At 41.9% G+C, this 21,775-nt stretch overlaps 1 long non-coding RNA gene across 2 annotated transcripts in view; it reads left to right on the top strand.

Annotated features, from left to right (window-relative positions):
* The window catches only part of LOC140691065 (uncharacterized), a 247,434-nt gene that overhangs the window by 115,874 nt on the left and 109,785 nt on the right, over positions 1-21,775 (top strand). The gene's annotated exons all lie outside the window — the stretch shown is intronic.

Genomic DNA, 21,775 nt, shown 5'->3' with positions numbered 1-21,775 from the left:
AACAGGGAGGGGGCTGTTAGAGATCCTCCCTTTTTGCCAGCATCCTCTTAGAGCAGGGGTCTGCAAACTGTGGCCCTTGGGGCAGACATTGCCTGTTTTTGTATGTCCTATGAGCTGAGAATGGTTTTTACATTTGTAAATGATTGAATAAAAATCAAAGGAAGAAGACTATTTTGTGGCGTGGGAAAATCATACAAAGTTCAATTCTCATTGTCCATAAATTTTTTTTATTGCTTCACAGCCATGCCCATTTGTTTATGTATTATCTATGGCAGCTTTTCATTCTACAAATTGGATAATTGTGATAGAGACTGTGTGTGGCTGTGAAGCTGAAAAATACTTAATATCTGGTCTTTCCAGGAAAAATTTACTACCCACTGTCCTAGAGGAATTTGGACTTGGGCTCTGGAAAGGATAACATTAGTACCAGAAGAGACTGTGATTCTTCATGCTGTGATTGCACTTAGGTATTAACTGTTGATGTTGGTAAAGTTGATTATTTCCTGAAATGGACAGATAGACAGGTTAAGGGAAGAAGGCAGGAATTAAAAATGTGGTTTTTTGGATTCCATGACTCTCTTCCCCAAATGTAGCTCCCAGGGTTGCACACTAGGTGATACCCTTTCTCTTCCTCTCCAGTAGTCTCCATATGTCTCCCACTCATCAGCTCCACTGCTTCCGCCCAAGTCTAAGCCATGACCGTCTCCCTTGGTCTTTGAGAAAACCCTCTTATCTGGTCCATTTCCATACCTGTCCAATAACAGTTCACCCTCCACATGACAGCTATCGTGAGTTTTTTTAAAAAACCAAAACCAGATCATATAACTGCCACTCAGGTTTTTGCTTGAATATATATTCTCTACTTCATTCAAGTCTCTGCTGCAGTGACACCCCCTGGGAAAGGCTTTTTCTTGCCCATTCTTTCTAAAGTAGCCTCCCCCCTCACGCCATGACTCGTTGTTTTATTAGCTCTTTTTTTATTGCTGTTCTGGCATTTGTCATTGTCTTACATTATCTGGGTTGGTTTCCTGAGTTATTTTTGTTTTCTCCCATCAGAATGAAAGGAGGTACATTGACTGTCTTATTCACTAGAGTATTTCTAATACTCATGTGTTTCTTACATGAGTACTCAGGAAAAGTTTGTTGAGTGAATAAATGAATGAGTCCTGGCAGAAGCTCCATGCAGCGCTAGCATCACATTCTGCCTGTCTCTCCAGATGTGTGATGACTTTCTTAATTTCCTTCCCTGTCTCTTGTCTATCAGCACATCGTAAAGCAGCGTATTGACTAGAGAACTGTATTGAAAGCCAGTCTACGAGAGTTTAATCCTATATTTTGTACCTTAGATCCCTTGGAAAAAAATCTAAATTTTTTTCTGGATTATTTTTATCTTCAGGGGCATTATGAAGGTGGTCAGAATGTCCAAATGTTGATCTTAGCTTCATCACTAAGAGCTTGGCTCATGCAGTTGGACTGACTGGGCTTAAATCCTTGATTGCTGTGTGACCTTGCGCCAGTCATTCACCCTGTCTGTGCTTCAGTTCCCTCATCTCTAAAGGAGCCTTAAGAACACCACTGACATTACAGTTTGTTCTGAGGTTCAGATGAGGCTGTAGGTATAATACAGGCACTTAACATGATGCCTGCCATATGGCGGATGCTCGATAAATGCCATTGTTGCATTATTCCTATTAGTTGAGGATTTGCTACTTAATTACTCTTTCATTTATCTAACAAAAAATGCTCTTAAAAGAACTAATTGTTTCCTGGGACTGTGCTAGATTCTGAGGTTAAAATGGGCAAAACAGACATGTACCTGCCCTCAAGAAGACAAAAACAAAAAATCCCTCAAATTTTTGTTTTATGATGTCCAGTTCTGGGACAACGTCCAGAGCTTGGGTGATGCAAGTCACGTGTAATGCATAAGTCTTTCCTTTGAGGCACTGCTATAGACTGAATGCATGTGTCTTTCAGAAATTCTTATGTTGAAATTGAATCCCCAGTGTGTTGGTATTTGGAGGTGGGGCTTGGGGAGAGGATTAGGTTATAAGAGTGAAACCCTCATGAATGGGATTAGTGCCCTTATAAAAGAGACCCCAGAGAGCTCTCTCGCCCTCGCCCCTTCTGCCATGTGAGGACACAGTGTTTATAAAGTGCTCGCTGCAGGGCTTGGCTTCGGTTAACTGCTGGATACCTGGGAGCTGTAAATGTTATCACTGAGTTTCTTGGCTGCCTTTTGATAGTCACAAGTCTGCCTCATTGGACATATTTTTATTTCACCTAATTTTTGAGTGCAAGAATTGTTAAGCTGTGAAATAGAATCAACACTAGAGCAAAAAGGAACTTCAGTTTCCCAAACATTAGTGTCTTGAGAGAAGATTCTAGATATCTGGACCCAAATGAGTCTTGCAGTCAAGTAAGCAAAGAGTTCAAGAGTAAAACCAATTTCTGAAAGGCCAGACTTTCAGTATGTTAATGTGGATTTCTAAGAGGAAACTGCAGTGTTCCCTGAACTTGATGTCGGCAGAACCCTTTGCCACAAACACCTATGAATAGCTCATGAAACCCCGGTGCTTCTTGTAATAGGCACTGAAAAGTCCTGATCTGATCAGCCCTCATTTTACCAAAGAGGAAGCTGAGATAAAGAGAGGAAAAGTGACTTGTTCAGAGTCACAGTGAGTTTACAGGGACCAGGTCTAATGCCCATCTGATCTGGTGCCCTTCCCTCTGCTCTTTGTTTCCTCTCTCCTTTGCACTAGTCAGTAGCTGTTTCCAGGGATCAATGTATGGAATGCGGGGATATCTCCATGTCCTTCCAGCTCCCTCCCCCGCTACATCCTCTCCTTAAGCTCCCAAGTGTTCTTGTCCGCACACCCCGTCACAGAGCCCACTTCCTTTTAGACTCAGAAGTATCTCCTCATTTCCTGTCACTCAATTTTCCTGCCATCTACACCCTTCCTCCTGGATCCTGCTCTCTTCTGGGGCTAACCTGTCTACTTTGCACTAAACCCTTGAAGGCTGGGAAAAGCTTCATCTGTGTAGCAGACGCTGTCATGCTCCACCAGATCCCCCTAGATCGTTTTCACGTACCTCCCCCTGTGTGCTGTTTCTTTTATGACCTTCCCTTGTGACTTTGTCTCTGAAGGATGTCTTGTGTTACTGGAGTGTCTTCACCCAAATCCTTAGAGAGGCAGAACCACCTGGGGTTAACTTGCTCAGGGCTGCTGTTGGCCAACAACTGACTTGTGCAGGAGTGTGAAAGATTAGCTTCCTTGCCTCAAGTTGAGACAAACTCCGAGGTATGTGACTTACATTCCAGTGTTCCCCGTGGGGTCAGAACGAATCGATCCTCCATGAGGATTTGACAGAAATCAAAGCTTGGCTTAGCTTCTCCCTCTCCCCATCCTGCTTCTCCCTGGTTGGTTTCACCTGGGAAAATTTCTTTAACAAATCACTTGCCTGCAGATCCTCCCCAGGTCTGCTTCTGAGGAGCCCCTCACCCTCAACACACTGTTTCCCCAACTTAGAGACAGACATATACATTTAATATGAAGGAAGTATGTAATGGGAATATTAGCCGCTGTGGCAGAGCCATGGTTTAATACATTTTTCGGGTGGGTCGGTGGTATGGGGGAGAAGTCAGGAGGACTTTGATGGGCCCTGCAAACTGAGCCATGTAGGTGATGTCCATTTGGGTGTGTTAGGCTTGTTCTTCGTAAAGGAAGGAGAAGAGGAAGCTAGGAGTGGCCTTATTTGGGCAAATGTGTGTAAGCATGTATTTGGTTTTATGGACCAGAGCAGGGATCATGGAGGGAAAAAGGCTCATCTTGCATTTAGGAAGCGCCATTGCAAAGTTCATTCTGGCATATGTGCTAAGTTGACCCATAGCCACCACCAAAATGCCACCAATCCTTCTTTATCCTGCACATGCTGGCAGCTTATTTAAAATCACCATGCCTCAGATGACATGGTTTTTGCCTTCTACCAGATGGTCCAATTAGTCAAGATTCTGAAAAAGCCAATTGGAACGTTATTTTAGCCCCATCTATTCAAGTCAGCCAACCCTGCAAAGCTGGGTGGGGGTTCTGAGAGCGGCAGATTTACCCAGCCCCAAGGCGCCAGGGTTATTGCTCTTTGATGGGCTCCTGAAGGCGTGGAGGAGGCTGCCAGTATGGTTTATGTATCGGACAATGCCAACACCAGAAGAGAATTGAAAGAAGAGCTTGCTTGCTTTTGGACTGTTTGGAATGAACATGTTAAGGGGCTGTGATGAAAGAACCCGTTTTCTGTTCTCCTGCCGCGACACGCAAAGTCAGCGCAATCACGCTGATTTGGATCCTCTAGTATCTTGGTGCTACCTGGATGCCCTTACTCGAATGATACACGGGATTAGTTCCACATTTCTTCCCTCGCAATTAGCATATTAATGCGGCAGACTGACAATGCTAGAAGGATGGATGCTTGAACACACAGGCAGCCTTCTTCTGCGTGCTCCAGCTAGCGGCCTCTTTTTTTCAGAGGGAGCTTCAACATATTGGCACCAAGTCCAGGATTTAAATAAAATGTGAAAGGCTTCATCTAGTTCCACCTCCTCATTTTAACTGGAGGAAAACAGGCTTAAAGAGACGACATGATCTATTTCAAGGGAAGCTTGTTCAGCCCATAAACTGGAGACTGATCAAATGAAACAATTTTCTGTTATAATCACTTATTTTAAGGAGGCAACTTGGTAGTGATGAGAAAAATGAGAAGAATCTGTGTTATGTAGTCGATAGACTGGGGTTCAAATCTTGAATTCAGTACTAGGTGTAACTTGGGTAAAATACTTCAATTCCCTGAGTTTTAGTTTCTTTACTCTTAAAAGCAGGATAGAAATAGCTTCTTGGCAGGGGAATTGCATTGAAAAAAATATTTAGAAAGTGTTTAGTCCACAGCTGGCCCATAGCAAGGGCTACACAAATCTTCTCATTGCCTTTCTTTCCCCTCAAAGGCACATAGGTGATTCTCGGCGAAACTGGCCTTCAGTTCTTCTGACTTCTGGTTTGGTATTTCCTCTATCCCAGCTTCATTCATTCCTTAACTCTTATTTAGTCTCAATGATTTTCTTCTTGTGACTCAATTGATGAGAGCATTGTCTGACTGTAATTTTTGGAAAATTAGCAGGCTGCAGGATGGGCATGACAAATTACTGCAAAACAAGACTCACAGAATGGAATGGTTTTTTTTTTATATTCTTTTTTTAAAGTACAGTCGGTTACAATGTGTCAGTCTCTGGTATACAGCACACTGTCCCAGTCATGCATATACATACATATATTCGTTTTCATATTTTTTTTCCAAAGAATGGAATGGTTTATTCCAGGTACAGAGTAGCAAGAGTGGTTGATAATGGACAAATTGATATCGATTGATGAATCAGTGAATTCTGTAAGTATTTACTGAGCGTGTACAATGATTTACAACTCAGGGGTGAAGGAAACAGATGCGTGGTGCCTTGGGGTCGGGCTGAGGAGGATTTGTTCTTTGAGTAGATCCCAACTGAACTTCTCTCCCTTTGAGCTTGTGAAAGATACTGCAAAACAGAGGTTGAATAAAAGAACTCCCTGGTAGACACAGCTTGTGATCAGAACGAGGAACTCACAAGAGAGAGCAAAAGCTGAAAATGTAGCTTCTAAAAATATTTAGGAAAAAACTGATGAAGGGTGGGTAACTGGTTATAAGGGGAAAGAAGGACATTTCAGAGAAATTCCAATCTTGGAGGCTGATGCAGAAAGGACAACTGTTTCCATACCTCATTTTTTAGCAATAGGATGGAGTTATGACAGCTTCCACCAGTGAGCACTTACTGAGCACCAGACACTGTGCTGGGTGCTTTAAACGCATTATCTCACATAGCCTTCATTGACTGGGCTGGCAGGTCTTAATGTTACTCTCGTTTTTATAGATAAGGGAATTGGGATATTAGGAGAGGTTGATGAAATGACTCGAGGTCAGACTCATGCGTCAGGTTCATGCAGTCCGACCAACTCTGGAGCCTAGGGCATCAAACCATTTCTTGGGCCAGCTTTGGAATGAGGCACATCTGTCAGGTTCGGTTCTGTAGCTCTCAACACTGCACACCTGAGCAATTATTGAATATCTCTGTGATTCAGTTTCCTCGTCTGTAAAATAGGTTCTGCCCCAGGGTTGTGCTGACGATCAGGTGAGATGATACTAGTGAAAGTATGTGGTCACTCTGCCAGGCAGGTGGGCAAACAACTCTCCTAGTTTTATTGGGATTTTCCCATGTTTAGCACTGAAAGTCTGCATCCTTGGAAATCTCTCAGTTCCAGGCAAGTCGGGTTAGTCGTATCACCTCCATGCAAATCCCGTTCCAATCTGCAGAGTATTTGGACAAAGGGCTAATAGATTTCGGAGAACAGGAAGCAGCTCAAGGAGGCAAATGAGTTTCAGCTGATGTTCTAAGCCACTGTCAACTCTTGTGGGTTGAAAGGCTTCAGAGAAGGTCCCCCTGATAAAGAGTGTGAGAAAAGTGGAGGAGTTAGAGCAGGGTTTGGGAAACAGGATGTTTGCCAAGCCATGGTGCTAATGCTTCAGATCTGTGAGCCTCCCATTCACAGCCTGTCAAGTGTTCAGAGACCAGATACAAGCTTGCAAAGGTCGGGGATGGAGAGGGGACGTCCAGGTGGAAAACTCAGCTACCTTTGGTGTTTCCACGTATAGCGTTCCCTCGTCTCCCTTTCATAGAAAATGGATCTTGGTGGATTTGAATCTGACTTTGACATTGATTAACCACATGATATTGGACCAAGCTATTTCATCTCTTTAATCCTTAATTACTGCATCCATAAAATGGAAATGATGGTCATTCTAACCTTCTGTGGTATGGTTAAGATGCAATAAGAAATTGTGCCTGACAGGAAGGAAGTAGTCAATAGTTTTTAGTTACTGCTATCACTACTACTATTCCTATTTAAACTATTATTATTAGGTATTGTATTAGGGTAGGGTTGCCAGACTTTGAAAACAAAAATATAGTATGCCCAGTAAAATCTGAATTTCAGATAATAATAATTCTCAGGACATATTTATGCTAAAAGTGCATTGTTTATTTGAAATTCAAATTTAATGGGGCATTCTACATTTTATCTGGCAACCCTATATTAGGATGATCAACCATCCTGGTTTCCCCAGGTCTGAGGGATTTTCCAGGATGCATGACTTTTAATCTAAAGTTGGGACACGGGCATGATTGGTCACTTTATTAAGGTAGCAGTCTGGCTGCTTTTTAGAAGGTCACATTTGAAACTCAGATGATGGTTAGAGGCTCTCTTCCCCTAAAAACACACACATCCACCTGAATGCAGTGTTTTGCATACATTTTCAGGAATTTCTTGGATCTTTTGAAGCTTATCCATGAATGCAAGCTCAGAACCACAAGCTCTGAAAAATCATTCAGGTTCCAAGATTCTTTCCTTATTCTTCTTTTGGTAAAACTTGTGAAGATCTTTTGAAGAGACCCAGGAAACAGGTGTTGAGGGAGCTGGGGCCCACTAGTCACTCCCAAAATGAGTTTTCAGTAGATCGGTTCATTGATCAACAGTGTGAAGATAAGTGCATGTGTCTACTTAGCATAAGATGAGGTAGTCTCTGTGCTGAAATTCATCTGCATAGTTCATCCAAGCCTTTCTTTTAAGTCCACTTTGAGGTCACAGTGAGCTGTTCTGATGGTCCATATTGATTGGGTTGATTGAAATTTCTTATTTTCTATTTCACTGTAGGAAGAGTTGAAGCAGATCACAGTCCCATCAGAATTGGGAGATAGATAGAAAATATGAAAAAGGCATATGCTCACCTGGCTCTTGCTCCTTTTTCTTCACAGCACATAGTAGTTTTTTTTTTTACTGTTTTAGAGAACATAATAAATACACACACAAGTGGCTGAGTATAACAAATAAAGACCGTGTAAAGAGCGATAATAAAAGAACGACCGTGTACCCACCATCCAGCCTAAGAAACAGAACATCATCAATCATTTGATGACACCTGTGAGTCCTTCATTTCACTGTTGTCCAGTGTTTCAGTGAATAAATATATTCCAGCCTATTTATCCATGATATTTTCAAGGGCCATTAGGGTGTTTCTAGTTTTGTTTTTATTTTCCTGTTACAAACAATACTGTTAGCATCCTCACGTATGTCTTCCTGGTACACAAGGACAAGTGTTTGTGTAGTGTGTACGTTTTGGAGCGGAATTGTTAGTTTGGAGGATGAGTGTGTCTTCCACTCCATGCTGATTGTTTTCCCAGGTGTTTATAGAATTTACAGTCCCACAAGCAGCGTATGGGAGTTCCCATTGCTCCATATCCCTACTCTCCACCCCCTCTGCCAACACTTGGTATTGTCATACTTGTTAGCTTTGGCCTATCTGGCAGATGTGAAGTAGTATCTCATTAAAATTAACACATTGTTTTCTTATCACTTATACGGCTGAGCATCTTCTTTAATGTTTCTTGCTATCCGTTGTTTCCTTTTGTGTGAAATGCCTGTTCATGTCTTTTGCTAATTTTCTGTTTTTATAGCTTAGATGCGTTGCTTGTATATGTTGCATGTATCTCTTCCCAGGGGTTTTCTGGTCACTGTCTTTGAGGAATGGCTTCTTATCTGCTTGTGCTTGTCATGCTTACATGACTTGTTCAGTGCCTGCCCCTCAGACTAGACTGTAGCTGCATAAGGCCAGGCATTGAGTCTGTCTCTGTCCCCAACACTAGCAAAACACCTGACCTATGTATATAAATACAGCTGCACATAAATGTGTTGTATGATGTGAAGTTGTTGTTTTAAACTGCCTTTTACAGAGAAGGGCAGAGCAGGTTAGGTGGAAAATCTTTGCCATTGAATCATGGTTAAAAACATGGGTTCTGGGTGCTGCTGCCACTCACTGGCTCAGTGGCCAATTGACCTTTCTGTGCATCAGATCCTTCATCTGTAGAATGCTACCTGTCTTATAGGATTGTTCAGTCAATAGGTTTAAGGAACTCTGAGCGGTGACTGGCACGTCGTGAGCATCCTGTTAAGTGTTATTAATTTTCTTCTGGGTGAAAACCCAGGTTAAAGGTTTCTGATTGTGAATTTGGTAGTCAGAGAGTGCTGGCTTATTCTACATGATATGGGGAGAATATTTGAAATTACAGGGACAGCTAGCTGGGTGTTGGGTAGAGAAGGGGCTAGGTAAGAGTCACCCGGCCATGGAGTACCTGAGAAGGGACTTTGAAAGCATCACTGTCAACTATGAATTTTGAAGACTAGCAAAAGTTTTCTAATCTGATATGACAAGCGCAGTTGCACAGTTAATTAAAAAGTGGTCGAATCAGGATATCATTAAAAAACACATTTATATTTTAACTGAAGTCACATAATGTGTTCATTGACTCATTATTTGATGTCTGGCCAAGGTCTTTGTTTTCTGGCCAAGTGGCTGCTTTTGGAGTTCCTTGCTTTTCTTGCACTCAGGCACTCCAAATGCATTATCTGTGAATTCTAGTTTTTATTTTTTTTTAAATTGGATCATCAAGTTAAAAGAAACTTGGGAAGTAATCTCAGCACAGAGTCCTTCCAAAGGTTTACTGTTATTCCGCATCATTTATAGTGGTCTTTTTTCTCAAAGATCCAACCTGACAATAATTTCTCTATAGACACCTTTGTGAAGGTTTATACAGAATATTTAGCTTAGTTTTGATAGAAACAAGAGCGGTATGTTTATGCTTAGACATTTTGTCTGTTTGTTCATATTGAATTAAATTACATACCTACAGCAGCAGCACGACCGACTCAAACATGATTGGAGATAACAGTGTTTGGGCATCAGTTATGAGTTGTATAAAGGCTCTAGGGAGCTTGGATCTATCCACTGGGCATCAGGTAGAGGTCATTTAATGTGGCTTCTAATGTAGCTTGCTGGAGGCCATGTGCTCCATTGGGTCACCTTGGTTCCTTTATGCTCTTTGGAACAGCTGACAACTGACCTCCTGAAACTCCTTTCTTATATCCCTTACATGTATTGGGTTCCATTTTCCTTGAGCACAGGGAAGCTCTGGTTCTCCTGTATGAACAGTAAAGGACAAATGAGTATGTGCGTTGCAGACAGTGAGGAACAAATGAGTATGTACATTGGATTGAACTGAGGTTGGAATGGCCATGTGCTGATGCTCTGTCCTACACTTTCTTTAATCCAAATTCCATGGGTGAAATCACTGGGCAAGGGTTGGTTTAGCTGGTTTCATTATCTGGGTTCCGAATTCCCAGGGGTCCTGGACTGTTTTTTAATTAACAATAATACTTATTTTTTAAATTAGATTTTTTAAAAAATTAAGGTATAATTGACATACAACATTGTGTTAGTTTCATGTGAACAACCTCATGATTCAATATTTGTATATATATGAAATGATCACCACAATGAGTCTAGTTAACATCCATCACCATACATAAATACAGAATTTTTCCTATGTTAAGAATTTTAAGATCTATTCCCTTAGCAACTTTCAAAATATATACTGTTATTTTAATAGCTAAATAAGTTCTTACTGTGAACAGATGTTGAACTAGACACTTTCTATGCATAATCTCATTGAATCTTTCCAACAACACTATGAGGTGAGTACTATTATCTTGAGGAAACTGGGGCTTTTAAAGTAAAACAAAAAGAGCCAGGATTTAAACTTGGTCTGTCTGACTTTAAAGCTGCTGCTCTTAAGGACTGTGTGGAAATATTGCCTCCTGAGCAACCAGAGAAGGCTGTACTTTTTTTCTCAGTTCTAGACAGACCACAAGGAGTATCTTGCCACCCCGTTCTGCAGACTTGCCTGAGCTGAACTCTGTTGTCAACTGAGAAGCTGTCCACTGGGCTTCTTCCAGAATGTGAGGAATCTTGAAATTGCTGCTCCATCTCAGGATCACAGTGTTCAGGTCAGAGCAACAGAAAGAAACTTCCAAACAGCCTGGGACTAATGACACTATAAAACCCAGGCCTTTGAAGGTCAAGGCTACAGCAGCCACAGGAACAGTGCAAATAGGGATGGCCATCTGAGAAACCCACCCAAATGTATGAAGAAAACCAGAACAAAACCGAGGGAGGAAGAAGCTGGAGGAGGGGTATGTTTGTGACTTCCTGGCACACTTGGAAATAATAGCAATTCTTAATCTCATGTGCTCAAGAAATATTGCACTTCTCTTTCCTTTTAAACAACCTAGGTCCTCACTCCCTGGTAGGCTGGAAATTGAACCTTGTGTAGTCCTGGGGACATCTCTTGGGGAGGGCCTGCGGTCATTGGCCATCCGTGTGCCTTGGTTGCTGAGATCCTCATGAACCCAGTCCACGTGGTAGGATTCTTGCTCTGCTGCTTTTAATCCACAAATGGAGCAGGAACGTTGTTGTCAAAGTAGAGAACTACACAACCATCTTGTGTATTTTTCTAGAACATTGCCAGTCAGCCCGCTCGGGTCTCTGCTGTTCGTTGAGAGAATGCAGCCCTCTGTCTTCCCCCTTAACTTCTGAAACTCTCCTTAATCTTTAGAGAAATTACTTTTCTTCTCGCTCCTATCTGAAGAATTCCCTTTAGTCTCCGATCCTGTTCTCCCATTCTTTCAGGACTCCTGGCCTAGATTTCAGGACTCTCTGCAGTAGATTTAGACCAAGGATTGCAAACTTAAATGACTACAGAGGCCGGACAGGAATGGAAGTGAATGGAATGGCAAGGGCTTGGCACACGGTCTGTCTAAAGGCAGCTGCTACCGAGTTCTGACTTGCTGTTGTCACTCATGTTGCCCTGTGTTGCTGGGTCTTCAGATTTTTCAAGAAAAGCTAGAAGTCCAGACTTTTATGGAGCAATCTCCTCCATGTCAAATGTTGGCTCAAGCATTTAAAATTATTCTGTGTAGGCCAAAGTAAAATGTCCATGGGCTATCAGGTTGCCATTGCCACTGCAGGCTTTTGAGAACAAAAGCCAGGGAAGAAAAGTATTTTATGTCACAGACCTTCCCTGGGGCAGGGATGCACAGAGCTTTGTACCTTATTGGACACAGGGAAAAGGAAAGATGAAAAGCTAGGAAGGAAAAACGTATAAATGAATTTCTCGAACAATTGTCCTACTACAAAAAAATGTTGCTTTTACTCACAATGTCTGCTTTCCTGAAAAGAAAGCTTTTTTAGATTTTAGACTTTGCTTTTCTCACATCAGTTACTTAAAGACTAATAAGTTAATTTACTTTTGATTCTACTGAAGTTGCACACAAGTCTGGGTTTTGAGTGATCTTGCGTTGTGAACACAGAGTTTATACCTGTTGGATGGTAAAGCCAGCGTGATGTACTGTGTTGCTGGATTCAAGGTTTAGTGGGATGAACTTGGTTCGTGCCTGGTTTTTGATGCAAATTTTGCTCATTCTGGTTTTCAGAAAACATTTCCAACTCTGGAGAGACATTTCATAGGGATGTGCCAACGATTCAAAGGACGAGAAGTGTGAAAGGGTACACAGAGTCAACTCCCAGTCTTCCACTCCTGTTAGTGAATGAATTTACATTTATGGAGCCCTCTGCCAGTCCAGGTTCATTTGTCTGAAAGTGACAAATACCCAGTTCAAACTGGCTTAAGTAGAGAAGGGATTTTCATGGAAGAGTGAAAAATTCTCTCTCTCTTGTTGTATGCTTTGGGACTCACCTAATGTCATGAGAACTTGGTTTCTCTCCAGTTCTTAGCTCTGCTTCATGCCATGTTGGCTTCATTCCCTACGATGGCCCTGGATGTTTCAGACTCAAATTCTTCTTACAGCAGACCCAGGGGAAAAGACGGTGCCTTTCTCCCACTAGTCCCATGAAAATCCTCTGCGTCTCTGATCAGGTTACAAATTCACCTCCCCCCCACCTAACCCCCAGACAGATTGCTTGGCTTGGAGAACTCAGCTGTTTGATTGGCTAAGCCTGAGTTATCACCAATCCCCCACCCCTACGCCAGTGCCTGTTGGAGGCTGGAATGGAATCAACTCTCCTCAAAGTACATTGATTGAGGGTTAGAAATGGGGGCTCCAGAGCAAGGTTGGGATGCTATTCTTGAAGAAGTATTTATGGATATTGGGTGGAAAAGTAGTAGCTGTCTATGCTGAGTTTAGTCAGAGTGATAAATACATGGTTTTCATCATCGTATCTCCAATATATTAGATCATCTTCAGAATTTTTAACAAATGTGCCAGTGGTGAATAATGTTAACTTCATGTAATGGAGATATGATTTGGGGAAGTCAAATATGAGGGGGAAAGTTGAATATTGTATGTGCAGGACCCTGGTTATATCTGGGAAGATTTGGAGATGGGAACAATAATTCATCAGGTGCCTGTGACTTGTTTAAACAGTAAAACTGAAAGCTCTATGAAGGCAAGAATCATGACTTACCCTGCTTGGTTTTTTCTCACAGGCCCTGGATTCACAAAGGTAAGCACATAAGAAATAATCAGTGGTTTGAATCATTGAGAAATTGATGACATGCCAGGAAATAACAGCTGCCACTTATAGAACACTATCTCCTCAGCTCTCTAAGACTTGATTTATAGCCCAACTATGCCAGCAGGTGACTCAATGATCTCAAACATCAGCTGTAAGTTGGGACTAATAGCAATACTTCACGCTGATTGCTGCGAGGCATACATACACAGAAGGCCCTTGGCGTGGTCAGCACTCACTGAGTGCTGGCTATTATTTTACATTTTTTTTATGATTAACGCTTTATACTACCATATTTTATTCTTCAAAAAAAGCCTACAAGGAAAATACTATTTTTATCTCCATTTTGCTTATGAGAAAACAGGCTCAGAAAGTTTAAGCTACTCAGTCATGGTCCTGTGTCAAGAAGGGTGGAGCTGAAATTTGAACCCAGTTTTGCCTGACTCCAGATTCCATGCCCTTCATTACTGTTCTCTTCTGCCTTCCCACCCTTTAGTACACCAATTGAGAAGACTTAAGTTACTCAATCTTTGGATTCCTGTTTCCTTGTGGGAGAATGAGGCAAAACACTGGTAATGTGGAAAGAAACCAAAGAACCTCTTGCCTCGTTTAATTATTTTTTCCCAACGGAGGGTAGTTCTGCAGAGTCCCCACACTGAGGCTTCTGTAACAAATATTTTGCACATGAATGTGCCACATAAGGCCATCCTTCAGTCAGACCAGAGACCTCAATAAATGCTGTGGCCTCAGACATCTAGATGGCAACCCACGCATGGCTCATCGCAGACCTGTGATAGTTGTCTCAGGGATGACAGTGGCTGCCAAGCTCCCTTCCTCTCAGTCATGGACAGCCAGCAGGGGGATTTCACTGAAGAGTTAAGAAGTGCTTATTTGTTCTGAGCTCTTTAAAAAATATTCTCTCACCTAATCTTCTCAAGAACCCCTTGAGGTAAACTATTGCCTCTGCTTTCATTTGAATCCAAAATAGAGTGCTTACTCTGTGTTAGGTGCTCTTCTGTTTCATATACACTGGTTACCTTGTTTAATCCTCATAAACAACCCCGTGAGGTACGATACTATTATTATAATCCCTATCCTACAGGTGAGGGGATAAAGTTTGGGAAGATGCAATCTGCCCACGATCACACGGTAATTAGGAGCCCTGGGATTTGAGCCCAAGCAGTCTGGCCTCAGAAAACACACTTATCTACTCACTACCCTGGGAAGTCCCCTCCCATCCCTCCCCGTAGCTTAAATATACTTAACTCTTTGTTGCCCCTGAAACTTTAAGGAAATAAACACAGCAGCTCTGCCCAATATGAATGTTGTCGATGTTCAAACTCATTAAGTGAATTTTCTAGAATATTTGGCTTAGGTAATTAGAAAAGGAAGAAGCTGTGAAGGGTGCTGACCTTGTACTTAGACAGATATGAGGCATTTATTGACTGCATGACCTTGAACAAGTTACTTTAGTTCTTAGAACCTCAGTATATTCACTAGTGAAGTAGGGTAATAATATGCCTGCCTCCTGGGGTGTAATGAAGAGTCTATGAATAAACCATGTAAAGACTTTACGTATATATGTGCCTGGAATGAGGAAAGACTCCAATAAATGGTACATATTTTTACTCTTATGGGCAAAGATTTTGCCATGATAGGGACTGATTTAGTGCAGGCGTCAAACATACCCCCATGAACACCATTTAAAAACCTCCATTGTAGTTAATCTCTTGACTGTGTTATGTCATGACTGTCAGTCTCTTTTACTGAGCTATAAACTCCATTAGACGGTAAACTCCATGTATATGTTCATGATGTCCAGTCTTGATGCACGGCCTCAAAATGCGTGGATCTTGGGGACCTGGGTGTGCAGAAGGAATATCTTGCATCCAGTGACTTGAACAAGGTTTGCACATTTTAGATTAAAGTATTTAAAGGACAGCTCTGGGTATGGGGACATTAGTTTACAAAACCCAATCAAGGGTTAATTCTGTGCCATTTGGGATCAATGTCATCTACTGGGAAGTCTTCTGTTTCAAGTTTGGTTCAAGAATGACTCTTTGCAGTTTTGGGTTTAGGTCCGTGTCCCCTGGTCAGTGACCTTTCTCTTTGTCTGGAGACTCTCCACTGTAGCACCCAACTTTAAACATCCTCTCCCAAAGTGGCCCTTCCTTTGTTTCACTTAATAATTATCTGTATTTGGGAGGACAAACACTTAAGTGTTGACAGTTGTTCTTTGAGGGTATAAAGTACATAGCATAGATCTTGGCGTAGTTTTTGTTAAAGAGAAAGAACAAAGAAAAGAGAAGAAACCTAAAGAAAGAGCCAGACTTTTACTTAAAACTGAAAAAAATCCTCTCCCACTCTTGCCCTCATAAACACTAAATATATATTATGGTGACATTTTTAGCCCATTCTGAAATGTATTGTTTTGTTTCCTGTGAGTCATTGTCTGTTTCTTCTATGTTAAAAAACATATTAAATATCGATGTGATGATATAAATATATATGTGTGGGTGGATGGGAGGGTGAAGGGAATTTTAAATTCTTAGAAGGGAAATAGCTTTCTCCCAGGTTCCCACATCATCAATCAACTCATCACATCGTCAGTCTACTTCATTTTCTCCCTTGAAACAAAATTGAATAATCACTTCTGGTTTTAAAGCTTGAGAAAAAAAATTCAGAAATTTCTGGAAATGGCCCATTTTTCGGGGGGTCTGTAGACTTCTTGGTAACCTTAATCCTGGATTGTGGGGATGTCCAGCCGCTATTTCCATTTTGGGCAGTAGAGGGCAGACGTCTCCAGTCCTGCCGACCCAAGATTACCCCAGCAACATTATGTTTATGCAAACAGCCTTTGACATAATAGCTTTGAAACAGCTGAAAATTGAATTGTGCCTTGAGGCCAAACATCTAGACCACCACCTTTGTTATATTCATCTGCCACAGTAAATTGGGTTCACCATTGGCTCCGGGAGCTGCTTTTTCCTAGATTCCAGGCCCACAATAACTTTGCGTAGGAGAAAGACAAATGTGACTTCCTTACACAAAACATTGGCAGGGTTTCATTTCACAAACTCTTATCTGAAGGGCTGGAGATTGCAGTGTGGGTTTCTCCAGCCATCTGAAGAGAATAAAATAAAAGGGAAACTGGAAACCTAAACCAAATTCTGGAATCTCTCTGAGTTTCCATAGCTTTTTAGCTTCTCCGCTTAATCTAATTAGGACTTCGCCTCCCAAAATAAATACCTAGTAAAGAATGAACCTATTAAAAGACTAAATTTACTACACACCCGTTTGCGCAAACCCTCCGCATGTTTCCTTGAAGTGGTAATGCCAATGAAATTGAACGTTGTTTGACTGGATAATGGTCTCCCGCTGTAAGACGGATTATAGAAAATAAACGTCGGGGGCGGGGTTGGGGGGGAGGCCTGTCGCTTTATTGAATTCCATCGGTGATAATGCCATCACCTGAAATAGCTGCCTGAAAAGAGTGTAAATGGGAGTGAGGCAGCGGCATCCAGAGCCAATTCGCAACTGGGGAACAGTTCCTTTTCTTGGAAGTAATTTTATTCTGTTTTGGGTTCACTGCCCTGGTTTGAGGGGTTCACAAAACAGTAGGTTTTTAAAAGGCATCTGTAGGCGTCACAAACGCTTTTCATAGAAGGGCATTTTGGTATCAACTGATTCATTCATTTATCAATATATATTTAATGAGGATCTGCTGTGTGCTAGGCACTCTTTGGGAGCTGAGGCTATGAGAATGAGCAAAACAGATGGGCCACTTGCTCTCATGCAACTTTCTGTCTAGTGGAGGACATAGAATCCATTCATTAGCAAGTACTTATTAAATACCCACTTTGGGTCAAGGCCATGATCACAAAATAACTACGAAATTGCCACCCAGATGAGTATTGTGAAGGCAGGGTAGTGAGGATGCTGGACCAGGATGTATGTGCCGTTCCTTTGGAGAACAATTTTGAGGCAAATTATGTAATACCGAAAATGACTCCCAGGTCAGTATGGAGATTGGCCGATTACAGAGGTTGTTAACATGCTTCTGAGTTTGCTTAATGGGTTTCAATCCATTCATGAAACTTTTCTGGGGCTCAAGTTTCTTTTGCTTGATAGAAGTCTATAGTAATTCCTGTCCAACTTGCCACATAGGATGGATGTTTGAGTAAAATAAGAAAATATGCCTAAAAAGGCTTTGTAGTTGATGAAACTAATGGATTATTTTGATGGGCTGGGGCTTTCCTAGGGCTTATCCATGTGGATCTTGCAGAATCCTTGGGTAGACAAGAGGAATGTAGGTTGGTCAACAGTGAGCAGTTCAAACAGTTTATGAATAAGTGGTAAAGTGTCTGACACAGACGACAGCATAATATACTGGATGAAGTCAGGGAAAAGGTAATAAGCCTTGTAGAAGGGATGGTGTTTAGAAAGAGAGGAGCAGGAACCCCAGGCTAGTCTGGATTTGGGGCCTGTGGAATGCTGGTGTGGACACTAGCAGCTGGAACACACTGAGTGGGGCCTGAGATTTCCTAGTGGATGCAGCTCACGTTCTGGGTAGTACCACAGGGTCCTCTGGGGACCAGTCTGTTAGGCTGACGTCTGACATTATGTTAGATGATACTTGGGTGGCCTTGTGCAAGGCCCTCCTCTGCTCGTCGGTGCCCACGCTTCTCTTGCTCAGTGCTCTCTTCCCGTGTTTCACTTGGCTACTCCGTATTCTCTACCACTTCTCCTGCAAGCCTTCCTTGCTCTGCCAGGACCCTGTTGTCTAAAAGTGTGGCTGATTTTGTTACTTAGTTGATGCTAAGACACTGATAGGAAAGCATGGAAACATTCACATTTTATCCCACCTTCCTGAAAAGACAATGCTGCAAACCAGGGGTTCTTAAACTTGTGTAATGGGTGGACCCCTTTTAAAGGAGAAAAATGCTCTCAACTCCAGAGAAAACAACTCCTATTGGGGAAACACTGATGTAATGAACTTTCAATTTCAATTGTCACTGCTGAAGAGAAGTTTTGGTCTTATAGTTGCTAGATCTTTTTTTTTCTTTTGAAATTATCATAGCAATGGAAACACACAACTGAAAAATGTTTTTGAAACCCTTAGGCCCTTGAGAAAATGACTCTTTCTTTGTCCATTAAATTAAGCACTGCAGAGGACTTTTTACACTCCCAGGGTCACAGTGCCCCATTCACTTTCCTCACTTATTCATTATGTGTCTTCAGACAACCAAGTGACATTTATTTGATGATTAATGATGCTAGGGTTTCTTACTAGTCCCCATACTGTCTTCTTGTGAGGGCCCAAGATGGACCAGTTCCCTAAAGTCCGGTTCAAAAGCACTGTTGTGTCTAGGGCCAGTTCTGCACTTAGCTGAAGGAGAATGAGCCCAATCTAGAAGGTTCCTGTTAAGTCTGAGAGGTTCAGCTTCCTCATCTTCTATAATCAGAAAGAGGTGAAGCTGAGGCAGCACCAGCAGTAAAACTCCTTTAGGATGGCTCTGTGGTGGGTGACGGTGGTCTCTGCCCAGGACACAGGGGGTCCCAGGCTCATCAAAGAGTCCTAAACCCCAAGAGCCAGCAACTAAAGGGCCTGCGGAAGCAGTGAGAACTAACCTATGGGGACCAACGGGGCCACCTCTTTCTGGCATTAAACATAGGACCTGGGCAAATCCCTGGGTGGGGGTTGGGGAGCAGAAGAGAAGGTTTAAAGGGACTCCCACAGTGAATGAAGTCAATTTCCCTCCAGCTATCAGGATACAGGGCTTACAGTTGGATTTAACTTGGTTTATCACATAGCTGATCTTGTGAATGGAGATTCCCCCCTACTACATAGCTGGGTGCATTGTCAACCAGCTGGGGTAGACAGGAGACACTCAGTATATTAGCCCCAGTGCCTGAAGTCATTTTTGATGGTACCAGGTGGAAACATCTTTCTTTTTTTACTTTTGTCCCTCAAATCCTCCTTTGTTTCTTATAGTCCTCCTTTGCCCTTTTCTTCTTATCTCTTTTTCCTTTCCTGCTGCCCAAGATGCAGACATACCAAAGGCACAAACAAGGATGATTTGGCATGACCAGAATCACTCAAAGATGGAGGTGCTATCTCAAGATGACCAAAACCATGCCCCCAGATCTAAGAAATTAAAATTATAACATTAAATTATAATACTTTCCCCATGTTTTCTTCTAGAATCTTTATGGTTTCATATTTTACACTTGAATCTTTGGTTCATATGGAATGCCTTTTGCTGTATGTAGTGATTTAGGAATCAAAAATCATTTATTTTTTTAGATGACGATTTGACTCATTTTGCAATTCTTAAAAAAAAAAAAAAGAATTCTTTGGAATATATGCTGTTTCTAAATTCCGCTTCCAGAATCTGAGTGGGAATGGTTAGGAGGTAAATTGATATCCCAGGTACATAAGTAATGAATGACTGCCATTGAGAATTCAGGAAGTGAGTCCCAAAGGCAGGAGTGGGGGAGGAGTCTGTCTTCATTTCTTAACGCCTTTCAGGGACATTTAAAGCCTAGAGAAGAAAGAGTTAGCTTTAGAGTTAACAGTCTTGGCGCCAAATTTTGGCAGCAAATGCAGACCTAGTTAGAATTGATAGTAAATACGGAATAACAAGTCCATGTTAAAAATATACTTTGACATCATGTAGGAAGGCCATTTGGTTTATAATGACTTTTTTCCCTACTATAAATTATTTCACAATATTTCTAATGAAAAAACAATTTTTCCCACAAAAATATCTTAGGTGATTTTTATCTCTAGAGGCACTTGTTCTGAACTGTTTCCTTTTTGTTTTTCCCCATAGAGTGATTTACTGTACTGGTTGCTCTTTTTCCATAGTCAACCCTGTTGTACTGAAAGTCTTTGTCCTATGTCACAGTCACAAATCATTCATCTTGGTTATTTGGGGGTAAAAATACTTTCCAATAAGATGTAGTCATTCTGTCACGTGTCCCCTCCCTCCCCCAAAATTGTCCTTGTCTCTCCCTGGGCCCACGTTTCCATGAGCCTCTTGGATCATCAGTCAGTTTTTGACTGGCCAGTTCACTGAAGCAGAGCTTTATCCGGTATTTGCTTGGGTTGACAGGACATTTGGCATTGTGCGGACACACTAAAAGTATCAACGGATAGTACTCAGGTGTTCAGTGAGAATGCGTTGATCTTAAAGTCTTTAAATGAAAAATATATGTGACAAGGGAGCTATCTGAGATAAATATTTATTAGGAATTCTCATTTGGGGAAAGGGCATATTCTCTAGGTCAGTTCTAAAACTTCATGGGTATAAAAAGTACCTGGGGAGTTTGTTAACCATGCAGATTCCTGGACCCCACCCCTCGGGTTCGTGACTTCTTAAGCCTGAGATGATTCCTGGGAATTTTTATGTTAACAAACTCCTCAGATGATTCTGATGTAAGTTGCTCACAGACAACACTTTGAGGTTCTTAACCAAAATACAGTTGACCCTTGAGCAACATGGGGGATGGAGCGCCAGCCCTCCACTCAGTGGAAAATCTGCGTATAACTTACAGTTGGCCCTCCCTTTGCATGGTTTTCCCAGCTGTGGTCTCTCCGTATACAAGGTTCTGCATCCAGGTGTTAGGCCACCTGCAGATTGTGTAGTACGGTAGTATTTACTACTGGAAAAGATCCACACATAAGTAGACCTGCACAGATCAAACCCACGTTGTTCAAGGGTCAGCTGTGCGTTTACTAGGCAGTGCTGGTTTTTGGCAGGGTGGGTGGGAGACCAGGTTTGACTTTGGACTTCGTCTCTCGAGTTCTCTCCGTGCTCTTCTCCCTTTGGCAGTTTGTCTCTGGACCCATCTGCTTGCCATGGCCCTTCTCCTTATGAAAGGAGACTGCCTTGTTTTCCATCACCTGAGATTCCTGAGAGGAAATGGAGCTAGTTTTAGTGAACTCATAATTTCAGGTCAACCAACGTCCTTTTTGGAATTCCCAGAGTGTATAAATACAGTTAATGTTTTTCAAGTGCCTGCCCTTTGCAAGGTGCTGGAGATAAGAAGGTGAACCTCACAGCCACGACCTTCAAGGAAGTCATGGTCTAGAGTAAGAGTCAGCAATTCTTTTTTTTCTGTAAAAGCCCAAATAGTAAACATTTTAGGCTTTGTGTGCCATATGGAGTCTATTACATCTACTCAACTCTGCCATTCGAGTGTGAAAGTAACCACAGACAATACGTGAACAAATGAGTATGTGTTCTAGTAAAACTTTATTTACAAAAATAGGCGGTGG

This window comes from Vicugna pacos, chromosome 3, assembly GCF_048564905.1.
Source record: "Vicugna pacos chromosome 3, VicPac4, whole genome shotgun sequence".
Taxonomy (NCBI): domain Eukaryota; kingdom Metazoa; phylum Chordata; class Mammalia; order Artiodactyla; family Camelidae; genus Vicugna; species Vicugna pacos.
Note: the sequence above shows the minus strand (reverse complement) of the source record. Positions and strands in the feature narration are given on the sequence as shown.